The sequence below is a fragment of the Coregonus lavaretus genome, assembly GCF_964263955.1.
Source record: "Coregonus lavaretus genome assembly, chromosome: 2".
NCBI lineage: Eukaryota > Metazoa > Chordata > Actinopteri > Salmoniformes > Salmonidae > Coregonus > Coregonus lavaretus.
The window spans coordinates 72000938-72028725 of record NC_139989.1 but is presented as its reverse complement, the minus strand read 5'-3'; the positions used below and the strand labels follow the sequence as shown (position 1 = coordinate 72028725).

The following is a 27788-nucleotide window of genomic DNA, read 5'->3' as shown; positions in this document are numbered from 1 at the left end:
CATGTACACACACACACACACACAACTGTACAGCGATCAGCTAGCTGGCAATTAGGTGTCCAGCCAGTGAGTAGCTTCTCCCTGCCTCGGTATCACTAACGCTAGCATACATCTCTAACAATAAACAAGCCAGAAAACGTAATAGTAGCTAAAAATTCCCTGATGTAATATAAACTACATAGTTAGGCTTGAAACCCAGTCAAAAGCCACATCACTATTTAACCAAACCCCACTGGACCTCTATGGGTAAAATAAAAGTATCCAGAAAGAAAATGTAACTACCTGGCATAGTGTGGCTGTAGCTATAGTAACACCCTGGTAAACTTAGCGAGCTGGCTAAATAGCGCAGGCAACATTAGCTATGATCCAACTTTACCTGGCCTGTCATTATGGCGCTAGCCATCTAGCCAGCCAGCCAGTCAACATTAGCTATGATCCAACTTTACCTGGCCTGTCATTATGGCGCTAGCCATCTAGCCAGCCAGCCAGTCAACATTAGCTATGATCCAACTTTACCTGGCCTGTCATTATGGTGCTAGCCATCTAGCCAGCCAGCCAGTCAACATTAGCTATGATCCAACTTTACCTGGCCTGTCATTATGGCGCTAGCCATCTAGCCAGCCAGCCAGTCAACATTAGCTATGATCCAACTTTACCTGGCCTGTCATTATGGTGCTAGCCATCTAGCCAGCCAGCCAGTCAACATTAGCTATGATCCAACTTTACCTGGCCTGTCATTATGGCGCTAGCCATCTAGCCAGCCAGCCAGTCAACATTAGCTATGATCCAACTTTACCTGGCCTGTCATTATGGTGCTAGCCATCTAGCCAGCCAGCCAGTCAACATTAGCTATGATCCAACTTTACCTGGCCTGTCATTATGGCGCTAGCCATCTAGCCAGCCAGCCAGCCGATCCTATGAGTCATTTGGTTGTATCCTCATGTTCTAACAGTTCACTATCGACTGTATCCAAGTTCAAAAGACAGTTCCTCCTGATGTAGTAGACGGGAACAAGTCAGGGAGTTCTTTCCTCATGTATGTTTCAGCCGTCTTCACAGAGTCAAATGTGCGCTCACCATTCTTGGTTTCCATCCACAAAGTCGTCGGGTAGCAGCAGGCCGTATGCCAAGCCAGCCTGCCGCAGAAGCCTCTTCAGTGGGGAGAAAGCCATCCTCCTCTTGTGTAGTATGGGAGAAAGATCCGGAAAGATCATCATTCAGGCATCTCCGTTCTTGAGCTCTCCCTTTGCTCGGGCAGCAGAGAGGATGCGGACAGGACCTCCTGATCCTCCTGATGTAGTAGAAGTGGTAATAAATAATAGTCAGATGTACAACATTGGAGAGACTGAGAGTGATGTCAGCCAATCCCAGGAGGAGCCACCGGTGCAGCCAGTGATGAACATGGACCCAAGAACTCTGATGGGGGACAGGAGGAGGAGCTTCAAGGCGGCCTGGTACCACATCCACCCCTGGCTTCAATATTCAAACAAATCAGACTCTGGGTTTTGTTACGCCTGTCTCAGAGACTGGATTGGATTCAAAATTGGGTTTTAACAACTGGAAGAAAGCAATTTACAAAAACGGGGGGATTTGCAATTCATGCAAGGGCTGAGCGGCACAAACAAGCAACGATTACATGGAGAGACTATCAGAAAGCTGTAAAAAGTAATGCAACACTGGTAAATGCCCTAAACAAGGAACACAACAAACAGGTTCAAGAAAATGGGGACTATATTAAAACAATAGGAGAAGTACTACTACTTACAGCCACACAAAACATTGCACAAAGAGGACACGATGAGTCTGCAGATTCTGATAATAAAGGGAACTTCATGGCAATCCTAGAAACAATAGCTAAGCATGACACAACTGTGGAAAAAAGGTTGACTTCCATTCATAATGCAAAATACACAAGCAAAGGGATTCAGAATGAGGTTCTGAGTTGTTTGGCAGACATGGTTCCAACAGAGATGATAGAAGAAATGAAAGACAGTGAGGTCTTCAGCATAATGGCAGACGGAAAACAAAATATGTTAAAAAAAGGAGCAGATTTATCTCTAATACTCTAATATATCTTTAATAATTTCAGTGGAGCTGTCCATGAGAGCTGTCTCCACTTTGAATTGGCTGATCCACTAGATGCAGCATGGCTTACTGACTAAATCATACACATATTAGAAAGTCATGGTCTTGAATACAAAAACAACCTAGTAGGCCAAGCATATGACGGTGCTTCAGTTAAGAGTGGCAAGCATTCAGGCGTCCAGGCAACGCATTAAAGAACAAGCAAAGCCTTTTACCTCCACTGCAGTGCACACTGTCTACACTTAGTTTTAGTGGAGACAGTCAAAGCTGTCCCTGAGGTAGGACAGTTCTTCTCCTTACTAGAAAGACTGTATGCCTTCACATCTGGGTCATATGTGCATCAAAAATGGCTTAGCGTACAAAGAGAGATGTACCCAGGTGCACCTAGAGAGCTTCAGAGACTAAGTGACACTCGCTGGGCATGTCGATATATGGCTCTACATACTATTATGGATAGATTGCCTGCCGTTAAGCGAGTCCTGCAAGACATAGTCCAAGAACACAACGGTGACAGATCTGTTGAGGCACGAGGTCTGCTTGCACAGATAGATTTACAATTCATTGTGTTCCTTGTTCCACTCCATAAAGTTTTTGGAGAAGCAACATTTCTATCAGATATGCTACAGTCTTCATCACTTGACCTGTCAAAGGCTGTTGATTTAGTTGAAGCCTTAGTTCAAACTCTGAATGACTGCAGGGATGAGTCATTTTCTGATGACCTATGGAATGAAGTGTTGAACACAGCTGAGCAATGTGATACTGCAATACAGCCCCCTGCAAAACCATCAAAAAAGCTAAGCTCTCAATTTAATGGAGACTGTGTACTCAGTACAGTAGGTCAGAGGTCAGATTCAGAAATAGATTAAAGACAGTTTTCGTACAACCTTTTTCTACCCTGTCTTAGATCAGATGCTCAATGAGCTTAACAGACGATTTCTCTAGCAAAAACTGTGACATAATGAATGGCGTCCAAACTCTACACCCCAAAAGTGATGCATTTCTCAAAGAGAAGTCCCTGTTTCCATTTGCTAGAATGTATGAATCAAATATTGAGGACTTCGGGCATGAACTACATCAGTTCAGAAGAATTTGACTAAGGAAAATCCAGAGTGGCATGCAGAGACCCTCCAGTGTAGTAGAGATAGCATTATTCATTCAGCCTTATAAAGAAGTTTTCTTTCAGCTCTTTAAACTGTGCAGAATAGCTGTTTCAATCCCTGTTAGTACCGCTTCTTGTGAACAGAGTTTTTCTGCACTAAAGCTGGTGAAAACGTATCTTAGATCCACAATGTCAGATGAGAGATGGAGCAATTTAGGTGTATTAAGGTTTGAGTCAAGGAAGGCAAAGGCCTTAACCCTCCCATTGTCCTAGGGTCAAAATGACCCGCCACTGTGTTGAACCAACTTTATTTAATTTTTATATTTTGGGGATTATTTGTGAGAAGGAGGCAGTGATACTTTAAAGAAAGTATCACTGCCTCCTTCTCACAAATGATCCCAAAAATATAAAAATTAAATAAAGTTGGTTCAACACAGTGGCGGGTCATTTTGACCCTAGGACAACGGGAGGGTTAAATCCAGATGCATTTGCGGATCTTTTTGCAAGAAACCACAAAAACCGTAGAATACAGTTGATATACCTGATAGTGAATATGTAATGCAAATGTCAAAATGTAAATGCAAATAATACATAGTTGAATGATTATAAACATGGTCATTTGTCTATTGATGCCTGCAATGCAGTGAAGAAAACGACATGACAACAATAATGTGTGATGTAACTGGCCCCTCTAACAGTATAACTGGCCCCAGCCTGGCCCCTCCCACTGGGAATGTTCTAGAACCACCACTGCTGCTACGGCTACATTGGCCCAGTTATTGTTGAATAATAATGAAGCTAGTTCTATTCAATTCAAATAATATAGCTAATAACTTCAAAATACTTACAGCTGAAATACACTGCCGTTTTCTCTGTGAACATGGTGAGATGGAGGAAGCCGCATCCACATGTAGAGTTGTGGGGGAGGGGACAAGTTTCCCAAATAGACACTGGCTTTGGATCAGGTTTAAATTCCCCCCACTAATGATCCTTGTTAGGTTTGGGTGAGGGGAAGCTGATCCTAGATCTGTATCTAGGGGAAACTTCACCCCAGCAAAGAGAGATGGGGGAAGAGGAGGAGAGAGAGCGTTGCTCTCAGGATTGACAGATCATGTACAAAATCTACCAGTAGGAAATTGGTGTCAGAATATAATATCTGACCTTTAGCAGTTCTAATGTCTTCATTTGCTCCATTTCATTAGTCTTGTTGATTGATTGCTGACATCTAGTTTCACAGGTGAGATGGTGTTGATGAAGAGCATACATCCGTTTTAGTACTGCATTAATAGTAAAGCATTCATAGACATATAGTTGATACTGGTGGTCCTACCCATCCCCCACTTCACTCCATTAACCCTACACCTGCTGCTCACATGGTGGTTTGTCTAAATGTATCTGACTTTAGGTCAGTTTTTAAGGTTCAGAAGGTAAAGATTGTGTTACGCTGTGTCAGGAGCACTAGTGGTAGTGCTGCCGCTCCCAGATCACACATTGCCCTATATAAGTATATACTGTAGCAAGCTGAACCCAACACCTACCAATTACCACCTTCTGATCTCTTGGTGGAATGGATAAGCTGTTGGCTTGATAGTCGCTGGACCCGGGTTCGAGTCCCGGTTGGAGCTATCCCTTAATTCGTTACATTGGTGTCAGAAGTGGGATAGTACCTGTGAGGCCATCAAAGAGGCATGTACACGTGAGAGACTTGCTATAAAGAAGTGTGGGGGCATGCTCTCCCCAAGGAAGGGGGTAATGTAGCGACCTTAATCCAACACCTAGCCATATCATCAAGAGGTTCAGTCCTCTTGGCGTAGCGCTTGTTGGGTTCTGACTTCTAAACATGAAATAGACTTCTTCATGTCACTGAGGGAGAGAGGGGAATGTATAACGTTTCCATTCTGTCAGGATATGTTATTGTTAGTCATCAGGGATCCTATTGGAGGAGAAGAGACACAGTCTGGTACAAGTCAACATGACAGCCGTGAGTTGGGAAGGAGTGAGCAATTTGGGCAGAGGTCAGGTTAGATGAAGTGAGGAAGAACATGTATCACTAATCTTCTGGATAGCAACAGAGGTGTATTGGCTGTTCAGATGTGGAAGGAGGGGCTCAGCATAGGAGAAAGGGTTAAATACCAGTGCTTGTGTGAATATGTTCTTTGTCTTATGCAGCTGTATGACCAATGGGTGAATAAACTTGGTTTGAGCTTTACTAAACGTCCCTGAGTTTTACTAGGTTCATTTAGAACCTAACACGCTTAAGGTGTTGGCTTGACAGTTGATGGACCCAGGTTCAAAACCTGTTTGGGGCGACCCCCTGAATTCACTACAATATATTTGTTTGCCTACGGGCAGGGAGACCCGGGTTTGAGACGAAAGGGGCATTACACCGTTGCTGTTTGCAAAAAAACACTACATTGGTGGAAGCAGTGGAATGGTGCCTTGGGAGAGGTGTGCACATTTCATGGGCGGGATCTGTACCCAGGTGTCCCATGGGAAAAAACAGTGTCTTGACCATTAGACCAAGAGGTAATGCCCTCTTGAGCTGAGGGTGACACTGATTTTGAAATTGAAGGCAGGACTACCTCATTACCAGATCATGAGACAGACTCGTGTTTTCTACACACATGGGAGAGTGTAAAAGGAACTTTGCCTAGGAAGCCCATGCTAGAAGTGTTAGGAGGTGGAAGTTAGAGAATTAGTCCAGTAACTGAAAGGTCACTGGTTTGAGTCCTGAGCCAGACAACAAAACGTGGGATTTGATCTGAACTGGCAGATCTGTGACCAACCCCCTTCAGAAAGACAAATTCCCTTTGTTCCCTGTAACATGGACTAATAAAGTTGTACTGTCCTGTGCTGTGCTGCACTTTATTGAACAGAACCTGAGAGTCCAGCATGTCAGGGGATGGGGTGGGGGGTGGGGGGTGGGGGGTGAGAGCAGCAGTGGGGGATGGGTAGCTAGTCCTTGATTGGCTGTAGACCTGGGAGCCACAACTGCCAAGAGAAATTCAATCTACCCTTTTTATCAGCCAAGCCAACATAATGTCATGTTATAATCTGTTATTTATCAAATCTGATAGTAAGATATTGAAACCATATACAATATGCACTAGAAATGGTTGTAATGAAAACCTGGGACACTCCTATAGACCTATGGAATTATGAGGGGGGGGGAGGAATTATGTATTTCTGAAAGATATCAAGTAATGTAGGATTTTAAGTCAATTCTTGCGTGGGAAACTGCAGTCTGGTTTGTTTGTCTGAGTGAACAGAGCAGTTGGGGGAGGGGAATACACATACAATGTTTCAATCTCCAACTGTCTTGTTTCACAGACTCCTGTGAGAGAGAATATAGTAGACGGTTGCTGTCAAAAAGTGATTGGTGAGTTTTCCTGTGTCCTGTGTTTATGACCTTTTAAGGACATACTGTCCGGACGTTCTCTTCACTATTTAGGGTGTGTGCTTATGTAACTTGATAGTGCAGCTGTTTCTTTGAAGTAAAGCACATTGATGGGGAATATATGATCTATTATGCTGTGAGAGAAAGAGCACATATTCACCTGATTTGTTAAATATTAATAGTTAACAATGAATATGATTAACAATAGTAGAGACATTTCTTAACTACCAATGCTGTGCTTTTGGTAAGGATGGTTCCCTCTAGCTCCCTGCAGCTGGTCTGGGCGTGTAGTCAAGGACATGGGATAGAGATCAACTGGAGGAACAGGTAGACCTCGATTGTTTCAATTTCTCGTTGCTTCCACACAGCCACAAGAAGAAAACATGGTGGCTCCTGATCTGCCAGGGAGGGGCGTGCTTGGATGAAAAGCAGAGATTGTTTTGGACAATTTGCAGAACTTATGAAGAGCTACACACATCCTGTTGACTCTGTATTAACTTCTGCCTGCAATTGCATAACTAAAGATATTTTATATATACTCAGAAGCCGTTGTCTGTGTCATTTTCTAAAGTTTAAAGTTTGTTTGAGAATAAGAGAATATCAGCACTGTGCAAAGAACCCTCTACAACATGTTTGAAATAAAAAGTAATGGCCTGGTGATTGATGTGTCGTGTACTGACCTAGTTGAACTTAAAGTTTGAACTGTTTGAAAAATGTGAAACAGTTGGGAATTTTTTTAGTGAACTTATGGAGCTGCTGTGTAGTGAGCTTGTGACCCCTTGTAGAATGAAAAAGTAATTTCTGGGTAGGTCTGCCTGAGTATAAGTAAGTGTTAGACTTGTCCTGTGAACACTACGAGCGACAAGAAACCTCAAGAGAGATCAACCACAGAAAACTCCAGAAAACACTTCTCATAGACCAATTCTAGGTGTATTGTGTCCTTCATGTCTGGGCCACAAGGACAAAACCATCGATGCCATTCTTTGTGATGCACCTGATTGTTTTAATGGTGGGATTGATATGAGTGGAGGCCAACCGGACGATTCAACAGTGAAGATTTTCACACACAGCTGTCTCAACAACCTTTTTCAGTTTTTCTCCTGCGTTTCGCATGAGGGAATGGCTTAAGATAAGACTTGCTCTATGTCAGATCTAAAAGGCCCTGAATGGACCATCCCTGACTGGGTACGCACTGGAAGAGGAAGTCTGCGGGCGAGATGATTTGAAAGTCATACGAATCTCTTCAGTAGCGTAGAGTCCAGACTCCAAAGTGACAATTTTAGGTTGTTCTGAATTCGACAGCGCAAATGCCACCAAATCTGTTAGTTCGTATGTATTTTCAAACGCTTGCACAGAGGTCAACTATTTTGTGCCTGTCTTTAGCTTCAAGTGGCGAGATTGGTTTAAGGTGCTTGATATGATGAAACAAGTGCAACAGTTTTTCCACCATCGTGAACATTTACGAAGATGGTCCCTTCTGTTCTCAAGACAAAACTTGGGCTTATCGGCAAGAAGGTTGATCTATCATCGAAAAGAAAACATGCGAAACCTTGAAGGCCATGGAGAGCCTGGTGGAAGAGGCAACGTCTGAGTCCCTCACAGCTTGAAGACGGGGATTTGGAGACTGATGGGGGTGTCGGGTTACAAAAGGCCCCTGAAAAGGAGAAAAATTATGATTATTATAATAATTATACATTTAAACATGTATTGTTTAGTAAGGTGCAGTATTGTGTAATAATAATGTTTATGATCCATATAAAGGTTTAGCAGTAAACATTAGTGTCATAGTTTAATATTCAATATTGTATAGTGAACTTTAATAACTTGTATATACATGCTTCCATTTTATGTAGTAACATTTTAGAAGAAAATAAAAGGTTTGAAAGAAAATTGTATTTACCTTCAATGAATTACAGCTCTCTCTCTCTCTTTCTCCGTCCCTCTCTCTCTCTCTCTCTCTCTCTCTCTCTCTCTCTCTCTCTCTCTCTCTCTCTCTCTCTCTCTCTCTCTCTCTCTCTCTCTCTCTCTCTCTCTCTCTCTCTCTCTCTCCACAAGAGCCACTGGTTCTTTGGGTTGTGTGTGTGTGTGTGTGTGTCAGCGTGTGTGGTGTTTCTTTAAAACAACTGTTTTGTAAACCTGTTTACCCTTTTAGAAAGAGTTCTCAGCTATCCATATTTTAATGGTCAACAGTTTGCTCATCTAGGGGGTCCCTTACACACAAGGGAACTGAATGTACACATTGGGTCCCCCAAGTGTCTTTGAAACTACTTTTTTAAACCTGTTTAAACTTTAACCTTTTATAAATAGCTCTCAGGGGGGGGGGGTGTCCGGGAATGTCCGGGAGGCGTCCGAGGATGGAATGTCCAGTGGAAGTCTCAGTCAATTAAAAACAAAAAAAACAATTGTATTCTTAAATATGTCCCGTTTTACTGCTGACCTAAACAGATCCATTTGACCCCATAAAAGAGCGTCCGTGGGATGTCTCAGTCAACCAAAAAAAAAGACCCAGAGGACCAGAAGACCTGAAGACATACATCTTAAAGAGACTCCTTGAATCATTTATTCCTCTTGGAGCATTTTGAAGGTGAGTTGAATTTTCAATATGATGAAGGCTTCTATATCTAACTATGCATATATATATATATATATATTATTTATGTTGTATAAATGAATGTTTTTAATAATGTATTGTATAAATGATATAGTATATAATGAATGAGATTATGTGTTATTGATTTTTTTAAACGAGAATGGACTCTACCTACATATGTATATATCCTACTGTTTATACCAAACAAATGTCAATTTTATGTGACATGTCTCAAGGTGTCTCAGAACCCATGAACATGCATGCCAAACCAAGTCTCTACTCAACAGTGGACCACTGGCTCTACCTAGTGGATGTTCAGTTATATCACAGTTATAAAAAAATTACTAGTCAGTTGATTGTGTGTGTGTGTGTGTGTGTGTATCTAGAATGTTAGTATAATATTATATATATATATATATATACCTACATATGTATTTATCCTACTGTTTTTACCAAACAAATTTCTATTTTATGTGAAGTGTCTAATCAAGAGTGGACCACTGGCTCCACCTAGTGGATGTTCAGTTACATCACAGTTGTAGAAAATAATTACCTAGCACGTTAGTATACTATTCTATATCCCTCTCTCAATGGATGACAATTTACTCAATGTATAACAATGGTTTTTTAAATATTTAACAATATTTCAATATTAATTTTTGCAGACATTTTAAGACTGGATGACATACAATTTTCAGGTAATTAATATTATTATTTTATTTATTTGTTTTTTTTAAGGGGGTAGATCAGTTTAATATTGCAGATAGATTGTATCTTCCATCAATGTAATTGTCTGCATCACTTCCAGTCCCCCATGTTTTTATATATACACACCCACATATATTTACATTTACGTCATTTAGCAGACGCTCTTATCCAGAGTGAGTGAGTGCATACATTATTTTATTTTTTTGCTCCATACTGGCCCCCCGTGGGAATAGAACCCACAACCCTGGCGTTGCAAACGCCATGCTCTACCAACTGAGCTACATCCCTGCCGGCCATTCCCTCCCCTACCCTGGACGACGCTGGGCCAATTGTGAGCTGCCCCATGGGTCTCCCGGTCGCGGCTGGCTACGACAGAGCCTGGATTTGAACCAGGATCTCTAGTAGACCACTGCGCCACTCGGGAGATAATACACATACACATACATATACACATATAAATATTTATACATATATATACACACATACATACACACATAGAGTGAGGGAAAAAGGTATTTGATCCCCTGCTGAATTTGTGATTGACAGTTAACTCTTCGGAGTCTGGAGCTTTTTTGGCCGTTTTTGGGTACCTTCAATTTTGCCCTGATATACTACATAAAGAAATGTTTACCAGACCAATGTTGGGTATCTTTTTTTTCAGCACAACCTCACCTATATGATCTGTTAGTAAGTTTTTCACTTTGACATACTATTTCAACACACTGGACCCAAACACACACAGAAAACACAAAGTCCGTTTAGAAAAAAGATGGTTTTTTTATTGTAAAACCCTCAAACATGGTGAACCAAGCATTTAAAAAGCTTCAAATTGAACCACAAGGTGCAAATATGAACATATAAAAGTATTTTGGTGATATATACAAGCAATAAATAACTATTTACAATAAAAAGTAGGTATAACCACTGGCGTTCGAGGACCACAGGGTCCTCGAAGTCATCCTGGCCACTCTCATTGTCTGACGACGAACTTTCCAAAGTTTCTTCATCGCTCATTTGGAATAACAAGTCGACGGCTTGTTCAACGTGAAGTGTGCGCCTCATATTGCTTCACAAAAACGATACTGCTGACAATAAAACTCTTGAAATACTAACAATTGAAATACTAACTCGTGAAAAACTCTCCAAAACTACTCATGAACTGAACTAATTCCTCTCGTTCGTTCTTTCGCAATGGCTAGTTGTCATGGGAATGAATGTTTATATACTCGTGTGCATCCTGAAGAACCGGGTTAGCACAAGCACACGTTTTTTTCCGTTCCTTTTTATCACAAAAGACGACAAAGTTATTATAATAAATGCAAAGCGCTCATAAAAGAGCGCATATTTTGACGCACTTTTTTCATGGAATTGAAATTATCATAACTTTGGTTTTAGTTGGTGTATTTACATGAAACAAACACTCAAAACGTAGCTTCGGGTCTCCATTTCTGCATGAAATCGACGGCAGCCCTCTGCGTCACTTGGTTTGGATGCTGCGCGGTCCTAAAGCCGGCCCGCGATTTGAACGCGCCGAAGCGTTCGCCGACTCGGAAGAGTTATTTTGTGTTTCTTCAATTTGCGAATAGTCGCACCAACTGTTTTCACCTTCTCATCAAGCTGCTTGGCGATGGTCTTGTAGCCCATTCCAGCCTTGTGTAGGTCTACAATCTTGTCCCTGACATCCTTGGAGAGCTCTTTGGTCTTGGCCATGGTGGAGAGTTTGGAATCTGATTGATTGATTGCTTCTGTGGACAGGTGTCTTTTATACAGGTAACACACTGAGATTAGGAGCACTCCCTTTAAGAGTGTGCTCCTAATCTCAGCTCGTTACCTGTATAAAAGACACCTGGGAGCCAGAGATCTTTCTGGTTGAGAGGGGGTCAAATACTTATTTCCCTCATTAAAATGCAAATCAATTTATAAAATTTTTGACATGCATTTTTCTGGATTTTGTTGTTGTTATTCTGTCTCTCACTGTTCAAATAAATCTACCATTAAAATGATAGACTGATCATTTCTTTGTCAGTGGGCAAACGTACAAAATCAGCAGGGGATCAAATACTTTTTTCCCTCACTGTACTTACTATTTTTGGATTATTGATTGTAATTGAATGTTAACAACATGTATAATTTCTATTCCAGGAACAAGGGGATTTCCTTATCTCATTGGAATATTGCCCAGGGCTAGGGTGGAACAGTTAGTAAAATTAAGTAGTCTTATTTTTAGGTTGTAATAGGGAGCTACCAAATTAAGGCCATGTTTTTTTTTTTTTTTTTTTTCAAATGGGTTTTTCAAATAAAAACACAACACACCTAGTATGATGTTATAAAGGGTTGTTATTTTGAGTGTTAGGAGTTTCAACAGGTCAAAGGTGATACATCTTAAAGGAGCATTTTATGAAGTTTTTTATTTTTTGACTGAGCTTTAGGTATACATAATTTCTTATGAGAATAACTGTCATGAGGATTTAATGTACATTTGGGATACACAACATTTATGAAATGTTTTCAATATTGGTAATGATTAGTATACTGTGGGATGGAACATTTCATTGAATGATTTCAATGACCTCTGCAATCTGTCCTGGCTTTATAGTGTGACTTGATCACCCACACTGTAAATCCTAGAGGCATGCTGAATTGGGGGTTAGTTATGATAAGGATAATTGTGAAGAAGTTTATAATTTGGTAATAATATATATGAATCGAACCATAAAATAACTAAAGAGAGAGGGAGTTATCTTGGATGAGGGATACCTGTTGATAGTTTAATTGTACTAATCTAGGATTACTTTACGGGATAGAAGTAAGTTAAAGTATTATCAAATGTTGTCATTTTAATTTCATTTTTATTAGGGTTTAATAAACAATGTTGGTGTTTTGTTTTTGAAAGCATGAATCACATTGTGACTCACGTGTTCAAAAAAGGGGGTAGTATTGATGGTATGAGGATTTTTTGGTATATTTGCATATTGTATTAAAGTATATGAGCAGTAGTAAGTAATGTGTTATGGGTTAGATGAAATGTTTTAAGGGAAAATGTATTGGTGGTAGAAGGAAGAATGTAGAGGGGGTCTTTCTATTGTCACGATCGTCGGTAAGAGAGGAGGACCAAGGCGCAGCGTTGCAGGCAAACATACTCTTTATTTAGCGAAATACGACAAAATAAACAAAACGATAACGTGACAGTTCACGGTCTAACACAAACCAACTCGAACAAGATCCCACAAACACTAAGGGAAAACCGACAGTTTAAATATGGCTCCCAATCAGAGACAACCAGCCAAGCTGACACTCGTTGCCTCCGATTGGGAGTCACTCAGGCCAACATAGAAATAAACAAACTAGAACTCCCAACATAGAAACAGAACACATAGAATGAACACACCCTGGCTCAACATATAGAGTCCCAGAGCCAGGGTGTGACAGTACCCCCCCCCCCCCTAAAGGCGCGGACTGCGACCGCGCCTCAACCAGAGCAAAACAGGGGAGGGCTGGGTGGGCATTCCTCCTCGGCGGCGGTTCTGGCTCCGGGCTTGGCCACCACCCTCCAATAATCCCCCCAAAGCGCCCCTGGTCCGGTCTGGCCCCGCTGGCTGGAGCTGAACTGGACGTAGCAGGAGCGGTTAGCTTCAGCTCCGTTGTGGAGCAGTTGACCGGTACCTGATTAGGCACCGGTGACCCAGGCACGGGTTGTGCCGGACTGACGACGCGCACCCCTGGCTTGGTGCGTGGAGCATCAACGGTCCGGACCGGGCTGACGATATGCACCCCTGGCTTGGTGCGTAGAGCAGGAACGGGCCTTACCAGGCTGACGACTCGCACCCCTGGCTTGGTGCGTGGAGCCGGAACGGGCCTCACCGGACTGACGACTCGCACCCCTGGCTTGGTGCGTGGAGCAGCAACGGGCCGGACCGGGCTGACGATGCACACCCCTGGCTTGGTGCGTGGAGCCGGAACGGGCCTCACCGGACTGACGACTCGCACCCCTGGCTTGGTGCGTGGAGCAGCAACGGGCTTTACCAGGCTGACGACTCGCACCCCTGGCTTGGTGCGAGTAGCAGGAACGGGCTGGACCAGGCTGACGACTCGCACCCCTGGCTTGGTGCGTGGAGCAGCAACGGGCTTTACCAGGCTGACGACTCGCACCCCTGGCTTGGTGCGAGTAGCAGGAACGGGCTGGACCAGGCTGACGACTCGCACCCCTGGCTTGGTGCGAGTAGCAGGAACGGGCTGGACCAGGCTGACGACTCGCACCCCTGGCTTGGTGCGAGTGGCAGGAACAGGCCGGGCCGGGCTGGCGACGCGCACCGTAGGCTTGGTGCGAGTGGCAGGAACAGGCCGGGCCGGGCTGGCGACGCACACCGTAGGCTTGGTGCGAGTGGCAGGAACAGGCCGGGCCGGGCTGGCGACGCACACCGTAGGCTTGGTGCGAGGGGCAGGAACAGGCCGGGCCGGGCTGGCGATGCGCACCGTAGGCTTAGTGCGAGGGGCAGGAACAGGCCGGGCCGGGCTGGCGATGCGCACCGTAGGCTTGGTGCGAGTGGCAGGAACAGGCCGGGCCGGGCTGGCGATGCGCACCGTAGGCTTGGTGCGAGGGGCAGGAACAGGCCTTACCAGGCTGACGTCTCGCACCCCTGGCTTGGTGCGAGTGGCAGGAACAGGCCTTACCAGGCTGACGTCTCGCACCCCTGGCTTGGTGCGAGTGGCAGGAACAGGCCGGGCTGGCGACGCGCACCGTAGGCTTGGTGCGAGTAGCCGGAACAGGCCGGGCCGGGCTGGCGACGTGCACCGTAGTCTTGGTGCGAGTAGCCGGAACAGGCCGGGCCGGGCTGGCGACGTGCACCGTAGGCTTGGTGCGAGTAGAAGGAACAGGCCGGGCCGGGCTGGCGACACGCACCGTAGGCTTGGTGCGAGGGACAGGAACAGGCTGGGCCGGGCTGGCGACGCGCACCATTAACTTAGTGCGGGGAGCAGGAACGGGCCGGACCGGACTGGTGATGCACACCACTTGCTTGGTGTGAGGAGCGGGACTGGGTTTCGTCATAACCCTCCGCTCCCTCAGCTGCCTACCTAGTTCCTCTCGCCGTGCCTCTATTCTCACCCTCTCCCTTATCGCCTACAGTAACTCTACCCTCTGCACCACTAACTCCTGCTCCCTCTGCGCCAATAGCCCCCTTAACCTGGTGGCCTCCTCACCTAACCTCCTACTACGCCCTGTAGCTGCCTCCTGCTGCACCGTCGCCCATGCCGTGTGCCCCCCCCCTAAAAATGTTTTGGGGTTGCCTCTCGTCCGTCCGACGACGACACTGATTACGCCGTTGCTCCTCTCTCCGTCGCGCCTCTACCGTCTCCTTCCATGGCCGGCGATCCATCCCGGCCTGGATTTCCTCCCAGGTCCAGGACCCCTGCCCTTCCAAGATCTGCTCCCACGTCCAGGCTGCCTGCTCCTGCACATGCTGCTTGGTCCTGGTATGGTGGGATCTTCTGTCACGATCGTCGGTAAGAGAGGAGGACCAAGGCGCAGCGCTGCAGGCAAACATACTCTTTATTTAGCGAAATACGACAAAATAAACAAAACGATAAAGTGACAGTTCACGGTCTAACACAAACCAACTCGAACAAGATCCCACAAACACTAAGGGAAAACCGACAGTTTAAATATGGCTCCCAATCAGAGACAACCAGCCAAGCTGACACTCGTTGCCTCCGATTGGGAGTCACTCAGGCCAACATAGAAATAAACAAACTAGAACTCCCAACATAGAAACAGAACACATAGAATGAACACACCCTGGCTCAACATATAGCGTCCCAGAGCCAGGGTGTGACATCTATGGCAGGAGTGGACTGCAACAAGCTGCAAGGATGTGCACTTCCTAATCTAAAAGGCTTATCAGGACTGATAAGAAGACAGGATGAAGTAGCATGCTGTGTCTCAACTAACAATGTTTCGCATACTATCTTACGAAAAGGTGAAGGCTTCTCTGACAGACCTACCAGGAGAATCTGGAAATTTTTTGCAACTTGGAGACTATGTGGTGGTAAAGGATTAAGGAAGTCATTGATGGACAACACCCAAGTGGGAAGGTTAGTAATAGGGGTTGATGGCTACCTTGATGGAGGGGCAAGTAAGAGAGAGAGATTCCTAGATCTATATGTACCATTGTAGGACTTTTCTAACGCAGAGGAGGAAGATGGAACCACTTCGGCGGAGCATTGTTTTGTTTTGTCTGTGTGTTTTTGCAGCAGAGACTATTGGTACGCTGATAGAAGGATACACTCCACAGAGAGACGGTGATAAATGGAGAAGGACTCTGCATGATCAGAGAACTAGTGAAGGAAGAAGGTTCATGCATCATCACCCAGTCTACACCAACGGAGGTATGGATAGAGGGGAGATTGAACAGGTATCAGGTCAACCGATGCTACAGATGGCTACGAGGAAACTGGCGATCTGGAGATGATAGTAGGTATATACACTGCTAAAGTGATAGTATTGAGAATGCATTGAGATAATGATCTGTATTTATTTTCAGGATGAGGAAAGTCATAATTGAATTATGAATGTTTATAATGTATGTTAATATAAGTATACATTCTGAAAGTTGTAATGGGTGATTAAGTTGAGAGTTTTCATTTTCAGTGATAAGGATAAAGTGAATAATAATTGTCATTTTACATTTGGTTGAGTTAAGTAATTTGGTTGGTTATAATTTATAAGATTAATGAGTGATTTAAGTGAATTATTAGTATGTATAAGGATAGAAAGGTTTTCTATAGATATTATGGGTTTAACCAGTGATACATTAAGGTCATGTCTTAGGATACATTTATATGATTTATTGAATAGACATTGTTGACTCATACTGTTTGAAACATGGAAGTTAAGGTGAGGATTGTGAATGAAATCATGAACATGTTGATTAATTGGGTTAAAGTATTAACATATTAGTAATGATATAGATTTGAAGTATGGGGTGATATTGATATGGATGTTTAGAGTGGTAAATATCTATGTTGATAGGCAAGTACTTAATTGGTTATCATCATGGGGTTATGATATTTTAATATGATGTGATTTTGGTTGAATTATTAAAGCAGGAATAGTCTAGGGATGTGATGATGTAACAGGGAGCGATAATAGAGTGTTATAATGTGTATGTTATATCATGTGTATTAGGAGGACAAAGGCGGAGTTGAACATTGTATATTTTAACAATCATGGGTTTTTAAGAATTGGGTCTGAGATGTTAATCATTAGCATTGGATGCTATTATATTAAAATTAGGAGGATATGGTAATTTGAATGCTGTTGAAGTCTTTTCAAAGTTTTTTTTAGTGGTAATTCCATAGGAACATGGATGGCAAGTATTATATGTCCTCTAGTGGCAATAGTACTTACTGTAGCTATAGTTATGGGGTGTTGTTTTCAAATTTTTCGGGGATTGATTTTAAGATCTGTACAAACGATTACTAACATGGCAGTTATTACAGCTAGAGATGTATCAGTTAATGTTAATACAAGGAGGGAGAGGACTAATTATTATTCTATGTCGTTTTATTTCAGTTTAGAGTACATTGAATGTTCCTCATTCAGGACTAGCTCTCTCACTCTGACCTTATTATGGTCTGAATCATAGATATGACTATTGCCAAATTATACAATTCTTCATAATTATCAGTATAATAAATTACCCTCAACTCTGTATAATACATTACCTTGAATTCCTCATCCTATGCCTCTAGGATTTCCAGTGTGGGTGACCAATTCACACTAGAAAGTCAAGACAGAGTTCAGAGGTCATTCAAACCCTTCAAAGAAGTGTTCCATTCTATAGTATAAACTAATCATTAACCAAAGTCAAAACATTTCATAAATGTTTTGCATCCCCAGTGTACAGTAAGTCATCATTACATTTCTTCTCAAAATAAATCACGTGTTTACCCAAAACTCACATATAAAACAAAAAACTTCAGAAAGTTCCATGTGTGTGTTCCTTTAAGACTTATCATCTTTGACCCGTTAAAACCCCCTAAAATAAAAATAAAAACCCTATATAACCATTATAATAGGTGGGTTGTGTGTGGTTATTTGAAAAACCCTATTGGAAAACAATAAACAAAACTAGCCAGGCCTTATTTAATTTGGTAGCTCCCTCTTATGACCTAATTATAAGACTGACACATTTTACTAACTGCTCCCCCTAGCCCACAGACTGGAAACATCCCAATGAGAGATAAGGAAACCCCAATTTTCCTGGAAGAGAAAGTATATATTTCGTTAACATTCAATTATAATAAGCAATCCAAAAATATTAATTACACACAAAACATGATGCAGATATACCCTGTCCTACCTCACATCAATAATCGTTTGTTTCAATCTAATTCCTCATAACTACTCCAGAAGAAGATTACATAAAATCTCTCAAAAGATGAACATCTATAACCCCTTTTCTGTAATTTAATGTGCTCAACTTGTTGCAGTGATGTATTGAAATATAAACCTATTGTTTAATAAATTCAGAACTAACAAAATATGTGTACTTCTCCATCAGCATAATAGTAAAAACTACCTCCCATTGTTCAACGTACCAGAAACAGATTATCGTTTTTTAGAATGAATTAGCTGTCTGCATAACTCACTGATGGTTAAACAAACTATAGAATGTAATAATAATAATAAAACAATTGTCAAAGAACGTTCCATATTCAACTATTCAGATATCTGCTCCACATTACCCTTGCATTCTTTACATCCTGATATAGCACAGCAAGCACTACTCTCTTTCACCCGCGGACTAAATCATGGCATCAGTCAATTCTATCCACAAACCACTACTACCTAATAACATATTTGCATTCATATAACTAGACAGCATTATTTTAATATTAGTCAACTCAAACAATCCAATTCGACATTTCTCATCTCTCAATTAACCTACTTTCCTTTTAACACAGAAAACCCTCTACAATCTCTATTATCCTCTATCGCTGTCTTTTAGCAGGTGACAAATTATTGTTAAGTTATAGTCAAAACAAATAAAACATCTATTCACAGGGATGCCACTTAATCTACCACGTTATCCTAGCCGCCATGGGTTGGTAGGACAATCTCTTTCGTATAATCTTATCAATTCACCCAGTGATCTAGGTCAACAGCATCAATGTGACAGTTTTGCTTCCTTCCCTACATGGTCTTGAACCAGGGACCCTCTGCACACATTAACAGCAGTCATTCAAACAAAAGGCGCGACCTTGCAGAGCGAGGCAAACAACTACTTCAAGGTCGCAGAGCAAGTTACGTCACCAATCTAAACGCTACTAGTTAACACCACTAACTAGCTAGCCATTTCTCACTGTTAACACTCACCACCCTTTTACCTCCTCCCTTTCCACAGCAACCAGTGATCCGGGTACACCAAACTTAACCCATTATGACACTTACAGCTCTCTCACGTTCAGCCAACCCCAGTTGCTAACACCCACAGATCAACACCTAGAAACTCTCCAAACAACAAATAAAAACCATTCTCAAACAGCGTTCTGCCTTTACCTCTATCGTAGGGTTTTAAAAACTTACTTTACAACTTTAACAATCCTAGATTGCTGTAGTAGCTTCATGTTTGGGTTCAGTTTATCTGTTAGGATATTGGGTCAGTAATATTTCTGTAGTTACCTCAGCTAAAAGTTTCTATATTCCTCAGTCAATGTTATCTTTCATTCTCTGCTTCTTTCCAACAGCTTTTTTTATCCCTGCTGTTTTTTAATAGTATTTTAATTCTCTTTGTCCCCTTGCTTCACTTCCCATTAAGAAAACATCCTCCCTGTGCTTCGTCACTATCCTATTAGTATCCCCTGTTATCAACTAAGATCATAGCCACAGCTCTTATGAATCCACCAATCCACCATTATTAGAAGTCAGCAGATCTAGGTAACTGTCCTTTCTGAGTAGGCTACAAGTATCAAACCAAACACCTGCTGTAGTTGATTTACATTTACATTTACATCATTTAGAGCGACTTAATAGTTGATCAGCATATATTGAATTTGTATCCATTGTATTAATATCCAATTTATTGATTGACATTACGTCACCGTTCTCTATCGTTTAATCTAGCAAAGCATTAGGCAACGCAAAAAAATGAATACCTCGAAATTGTCTCGCTATTCCTGTTAAATAATTGTGTCTTTCAATTTGAACCAATCACGTTGCTAAACGTCTACGTTAGGGTGAGCAAGTTAATACATACATATTATTCAAATGATCACTTTATCACCTCTCTAGTAATCGATTACACACACATAAAATTCATCCTATTTTCACATCGTCACATACTCCATATAGAACGTTAGAAACTCCTAGGTACTCACATCAAACAATCCTTTCGTGTTTTTTTTTTACGATTCTTAATCGACACGAATCAACTTCCTCAAACAAACTCCCAGCGGAACCCAAACAACCAGACTGTAGTTTCCAGGACACTGACCTTCCTGTCATTGGATCCTCACCAATTCTCTAACCTTCAGGAAACTCCGTCAAAGTCAAGCCTCTCATTAAAACATATATACTTTTCCACTACACTCTAAAATAACCTCACGCTCTCCATACCACTCCTTGATATTATATGACTGGCATTGATGTACGGAACCACAATATAATGTTATGTCAAAGCTTATTATCCAAACTTCTATCAAATCATCATACACATTCATAGAATTTATTATGCACTCTTTCAGATTAAAACGACTTCCTGCTCTTTGTTCATAAAATAGCCTATGTTGTTCCATGTACCTCGATGCCATCTGGTGAACAAAAAATGGTGGCATTGAGTTAACTTAAAAGGTCTCTTCCCATTAACGCCATAGGAGTTGTAGCACTTCCTATACATGAATGTTGAAAAATAATATCCTCCAAAATCAATTTGTAATGGGAGAGATATAGGATCAATTTGTAATGGGAGAGATATAGGATCAATTTGTAATGGGAGAGATATAGGATCAATTTGTAATGGGAGAGATATAGGATCAATTAGTAATGGGAGAGATATAGGATCAATTTGTAATGGGAGAGATATAGGATCAATTTGTAATGGGAGAGATATAGGATCAATTTGTAATGGGAGAGATATAGGATCAATTTGTAATGGGAGAGATATAGGATCAATTTGTAATGGGAGAGATATAGGATCAATTTGTAATGGGAGAGATATAGGATCAATTTGTAATGGGAGAGATATAGGATCAATTTGTAATGGGAGAGATATAGGATCAATTAGTAATGGGAGAGATATAGGATCAATTTGTAATGGGAGAGATATAGGATCAATTAGTAATGGGAGAGATATAGGATCAATTAGTAATGGGAGAGATATAGGATCAATTTGTAATGGGAGAGATATAGGATCAATTAGTAATGGGAGAGATATAGGATCAATTTGTAATGGGAGAGATATAGGATCAATTTGTAATGGGAGAGATATAGGATCAATTTGTAATGGGAGAGATATAGGATCAATTAGTAATGGGAGAGATATAGGATCAATTTGTAATGGGAGAGATATAGGATCAATTAGTAATGGGAGAGATATAGGATCAATTTGTAATGGGAGAGATATAGGATCAATTGCACAGTTCCACTAATTCCAATAGACTGGACTTTCTGATTACTTAAAGGACACCTTCAATCTGGTTGCCTTAAACATGACATAGTTGCCCCTGTATCTATTAGAAATGGAATTATTTTACCAGATACACATAAACTTAACTGTGGTATTTGTAATGGGCTAACCGAAATATGCAATTGTGGTGCATTGATCATGTGTTTAACCTCCTCCCTGCTTATCGGTGTTGTGGTGCATTGATCATGTGTTTAACCTCCTCCCTGCTTATCGGTGTTGTGGTGCATTGATCATGTGTTTAACCTCCTCCCTGCTTATCGGTGTTGTGGTGCATTGATCATGTGTTTAACCTCCTCCCTGCTTATCGGTGTTGTGGTGCATTGATCATGTGTTTAACCTCCTCCCTGCTTATCGGTGTTGTGGTGCATTGATCATGTGTTTAACCTCCTCCCTGCTTATCGGTGTTGTATGTCATTGTCCCCATAATAGATTACCCGGCCTTCTCCTCTCTAGGTGTATTCTGGGAATTAGGGTGCGGTTGGGCAGGAGTCCAATTTCCCCTCTCTCTATCTCCATATCTTCGTCTCTCCTCATCCTGTATTCTAACGTTACAGTCTCCAACCCAATGTCCCCAGTGTTTACAATAATTGCTAGTATCCCTGTCTCTGTTAAAGCTCCTTCTTCCTCCTCTGGAATTACCATTGGACCTTCCTCTTCCTCCATTATTATCCTTCCCCTGCTTCAACGAAAAATTACATCATTTTATTTGCTAATCTATTGTTTAAATCGATTTTTTATTTTTTTTTGCTTTGATTATTGTAAATATCATCACCCACTCTCTAGTATATCTACATTTTTCAGTGTTTATTCGTCCTGTATGACCTCTAAACCTTCTTTCTGCCGTGTCTAAAGCTCTACCAAACCTTTGGAACCACAATGGCCTGCATTCCTCGCACCACCGTTTGATCTCAAAGTTATCTGTTTTAGCTTTAGGAAACATATATTTTTACCTGATTTTAGGAATTATTTTTTTTTTGCCTAACCCCCATAAGATTCTATAAATAACCAATCATATATGTCACTATCCTCTTCTACGTCTTCCCCTGTACTAGAAGCTGGAGGCTGAATAGAGTTCGCTAACTGTGGATATAACCAATCATATTGTCACTATCCTCTTCTACGTCTTCCCCTGTACTAGAAGCTGGAGGCTGAATAGAGTTCGCTAACTGTGGATAAATTCCTTTCATACTGTCAGATCCTTTTATAGCCCCTTGTGGACTGACTCTTTTCATAAGGTAGATTATGTTGCTCCTTTGCCAAATTACCTCATTTCTTAACTTACTTTTCCTCCTTTCTAATGATATTTACAATCCATTGTGCACTCATTAAATCCCATGATTTATACACCTCTTTCATGTCATTTAAATCCCATTTCGGGTAGCTTATGGCTGTATTATCAATTATATACTTTCGCTCTACTTGTAATTTAACCCTTTTAAAACTACCAGCTTGAGGATAGTCATTATCTGTCCATGCTGATAAATCACTAAGATACAGTTCCACATAGAAAAATCCTCATTTACTTAACATCCATTTGCACATTGTCTGATTTTCACTACTTTTAAAAGATACTTGTTTTAAATGCGGATTTGTCTGTAATAATTTCGTTGTTTCCTTTCTCTCTCTTCGAGGTAAAATGAAGCTCTGATTAACTCTTAATGGAGACTGTTTTTCCAGATATCAGTCTACTAAGTTGGCTATCCATTACTTTTATTAGTTCATCCAATATTAGTAATTAAATACTTGAATCAAATCCCCAACTTGATCTTTATTACATTTACATTTTAGTAGACGCTCTTATCCAGAGCGACTTACAGTTAATGAATTTTTTTTTTTTTTACACTGGCCCCCCGTGGGAATCGAACCCACAACCCTGGCGTTGCAAACGCCATGCTCTATTAGCTGAGGTTTTAGGCCATTCCCTCCTCTACCCTGGGCCAATTGTGCGCCGCCCATGAGTCTCCCGGTCGCAGCTGGCTGCGACAGAGCCTGGATTTGAACCAGGATCTCTAGTGGCACAGTTAGCACTGCGATGCAGTGCCTTAGACCACTGTGCCACTCAGGAGTGTATTAAAATGTAGTTTGCCTATTTTGTCATTGGTGCCATGATTCAACATGATCGCTCTGAGCATTTGTTGTTGAATCACAGCACCATGTTATTGTCTTATTTGCTACTTCTCCTTACATCTGTTTACGTACTTGAATACCACTCATCTGTTCCCCTCAACAAAATATTGAATTTTAAACGTTCGTTACAGCTAAGCTTTACCACAGATAAGCAGAATTTAACCTATTAAAAAAATGAAAGTCTGCTTCCCTGTTAGTTCGGCTGTAAACTGCATCCTGTTCGTTTAGACTCCAATCTGTTATGACGAGTTTCTCTGGTATCTCGTACTTCAGGATGTAAGAGAGTAGTCGACCACTTAGATGGAGAGTTGATTCATTGTTATTTAATGGTTACAGTACTGGATTCAATGACAAGCGGTACGGGTGTAGCCTCTTGTCATCTGAATGACTTCCATAGAAAATCTCTCAGTTTATATCCGAGCTACTTCCATCCCACAGTTGCCAACCATTATTGAGTGTCACTCATCTCCTACAAAAGGATCCCCGTACATAGTATCGTGTGGCACCCTAGCCAGGCCATTCCATCACGTACTCTTTCTAAGATTAGCAACAGTGGCCCCTAATCTATCTTGGCACGCCGACCTTCTGGCCCCCATCCGTGAACGACACAACACATGGCGTGTCCTTCTCCTCTCTCTCACCTACAGCTGATGACTTTAAAGACATTAATAAATGCTGTATCAAAAGACGTTATATCAAACACCTTCCTAATATTGAGTTACCTCCCCACTTTTGCCCTCAGAACAGCCTCAATTCATCGGGACATGGACTCTACAAGGTGTTGAAAGTGTTCCACAGGGATGCTGGCCCATGTTGACGCCAATTCTTGTGTCAAGTTGGCTGGATGTCCTTTGTGTGGTGTACCATGAACATGAAAAAACCAGCAACGTTGCAGTTCTTGACACAAACCGGTGTGCCTGGCACCTACTACCATACCCCGTTCAAAGGCACTTCAATATTTTGTCTTTCCCATTCACCCTCTGAATGGCACACACACACAAAATCCATGTCTCAATTGTCTCCAGGCTTAAACATCCTTCTTTAACCTGTCCCGTCCCCTTCATCTACAAGTGACATCAATAAGGGATCATAGCTTTCACCTGGATTCACCTGCTCCGTCTGTCATGGAAAGAGCAGGCGTCGTTAATGTTTTGTCCACTTAGTGTAAATTGCACAATAATGATCCATTGATGGATTTTTCTTATGTAGTCTATTGTTTTCTCTGTATTGAACCTGCCTGCCACCCACCCGCCTGGGGACTGTGGGTTATGAGACAACCCCCGCATCACTAGCTTGCATGTTCTGCAGCCTTGTAGAGATAGGGAGGGGATGACTGGGAGGCAGGTTGGCATTTATTGTCATGAATCTTGCCCTGGAGGCAGTTCTGCAAAGTGGTCACTAGCTGGCACAGGTATAAAGTAATAATATCTGATTTTAATGCTAACCTTAACCTCACTGCTAATCTTTACCTTAAATTAAGACCATAAAACAACATTATTTTCCACAAATGTTTACGATATAGCCAATTTTGACTATGCAGCTGGCATATCTAGAGGAAATCGTGCAGTTCTGCCTCCAGGGCAAGATTCATGACAAAACGTCAACCTGCGACTGGGAGAGGACAATGTAAAATCGATAACGAAATTGTTTTCACAATTAACGTGCTTTTTCTTGTTTAAAGTATGTTTTATTATGAAAAGTACAATATATCCATGTATAATAGTACAATTATGGAGCATATGTCCATATACAATTAGTTTTCCAACATAAAAGACATACAAATAATGATCCCATTGGTATTTTAAGTGTTATTGTAAGAGTTTCAATGTTTAAACACAGGATACATCTACAACTTATCCAGAACGCTGCAGCCCGTCTGGTGTTCAACCTTCCCAAGTTCTCTCGTCACCCCGCTCCTCCGCACACTCCACTGACTTCCAGTTGAGGCTCGCATCTACTACAAGACCATGGTGCTTGCCTACGGAGCTGTGAGGGGAACGGCACCTCCTTACCTTCAGGCTCTGATCAGACCCTACACCCAAACGAGGGCACTACGTTCATCCACCTCTGGCCTGCTAGCCCCCCTACCTCTACGGAAGCACAGTTCCCGCTCAGCCCAGTCAAAGCTATTCGCTGTTCTGGCACCCCAACGGTGGAACAAGCTCCCTCACAACGCCAGGACAGCGGAGTCACTCACCACCTTCCGGAGACACTTGAAACCCCACTTCTTTAAGGAATACCTGGAATAGTATAAAAGTAATCCTTCTACCCCCCCCCCCCCCCCCCCCCCCCAGTGGTTATCCCACTGGCTATCATAAGTTGAATGCACCAATTTGTAAGTCGCTCTGGATAAGAGCGTCTGCTAAATGATGTAAATGTAAATGTAACATCTAAAACAGGATCAACAAAGTGCAGTCTGTTCTGAGTATGTTACCTTAACGTCAACTCATAACGTCCCACTATGACTTCATGGGAGTCTAGTGGAAAGACTGCATGTTGCTTTGGGTGGATTCATCAACATTTGCAGAATATTCCTGTAATGTCAGATGGCATCTTGTCAGACGGTAACAGCCTAGTCGGCTGCAGACACTCATAAGGAGTTCAAGTAGTTTATTTGCCATTTGCAGGTATTAAAAGTAATACATACATTGGAATTCCTTGTTGGAGCTCATATAGGACAGTGCATACCAGTGGAGGCTGCTGAGGGGAGGACGGCTCATAATAATGGCTGGAACTGAGACAATTAAATGGCATCAAACACATGGAAACCATGGAAACCATGTATTTAATGTATCTGATACCATTCCACTCAATCCGCTCCAGCCATTACAAGCCTGTCCTCCCCAACTACGGTCCCACCAACCTCCTGTGGTACGTACACACAAACAGTAAAATATATCATAAGAACATCAATAAAACATGCAAAGTGGTAAAATATCATAAAAGGAAAAAAAAAATTCAGTGATGTTCTAAAAGTCTGATGGAAACAGTTTAGGTTGCTTGATTTAACAGGCAGATAGAACTGGGATAGAAGCTGTTCTGGAACCTGGGATCCAGAAACTGCCTAGCAACCACTGGTCCTCACTAGACTGGTGCCCTGCATGTCTATTTGTTCATTGGAGTTTATCAGGTTTTGAAGTGATGTCTGTGTTTGTTGGACACTTAGTGCTCGAATGAGGTATCTGTTTGGAAGATGTGTGAGTGTGTGTCCAGTGTGTGTATGTATCCAGAGTGTGTGTGTGTGTCCAGTGTGTGTGTGTCTCCTCTGTGTGTCCAGTGTGTGTGTGTGTGTCCAGTTTGTGTGTGTGTGTGTGTGTGTCCAGTGTTTGTGTGTCCAGCATGTGTGTGAGTCCAGTGTGTGTGTGTGTGTGTGTGTGTCCAGTGTGTGTCTGTGTGTGTGTGTGTGTGTGTCTCCATTGTGTGTGTCCAGTTTGTGTCCGGTGTGTGTGTGTGTCCAGTGTGTGTGTCTCCATTGTGTGTGTCCAGTGTCTGTGTGTGTGTCCAGTGTGTGTGTGTGTGTCCAGTGTGAGTTTGTGTGTCCAGTGTTTGTGTGTCTAGCATGTGTGTGTGTCCAGTGTGTGTGTGTGTGTGTGTGTGTGTGTGTGTGTGTTCAGTGTGTGTCTGTGTGTGTGTGTGTGCCCAGTGTGTGTGTGTGTGTATGTGTGTACCCAGTGTGTGTGTGTGTGTGTGTGTGTGTGTGTGTGTGTGTGTGTGTGTGTGTGTGTGTGTGTGTGTGTGTTCAGAACACGCCACAGACACACACATTGTCAAAGCAACTCTTTGTAAACTTTGGTATCCCTGATTTGTGCTTCTGTAGAACTACAGCTGATATTTAATATGACCAAGTAAGTAATGATGGTGGTCTTTGACTTTGACTTTGAGATTAAGACTTATTCTTGGTCATATTCTTCACAGCAGTCAACACTCACATTTTCTAAGTCCAGGTTTCATTGTGTTCTCTCCACCATGTTCCACACTGTAGCGGTAAGCAGAAGAACAGACAGTCATTGAGGGATACAACTGAACTCACACACACACACACACACACACACACACACACACACACACACACACACACACACACACACACACACACACA

General features: G+C 42.1%; 2 protein-coding genes across 3 annotated transcripts in view; both read right to left on the bottom strand.

Moving 5' to 3' along the window:
* The window catches only part of LOC311140296 (NACHT, LRR and PYD domains-containing protein 3-like), a 633219-nt gene that overhangs the window by 300916 nt on the left and 304515 nt on the right, over positions 1 to 27788 (bottom strand). The window lies entirely within an intron of this gene.
* LOC311141792 (uncharacterized protein) overlaps positions 1 to 27788 on the bottom strand; it is a 103583-nt gene that overhangs the window by 4168 nt on the left and 71627 nt on the right. The window lies entirely within an intron of this gene.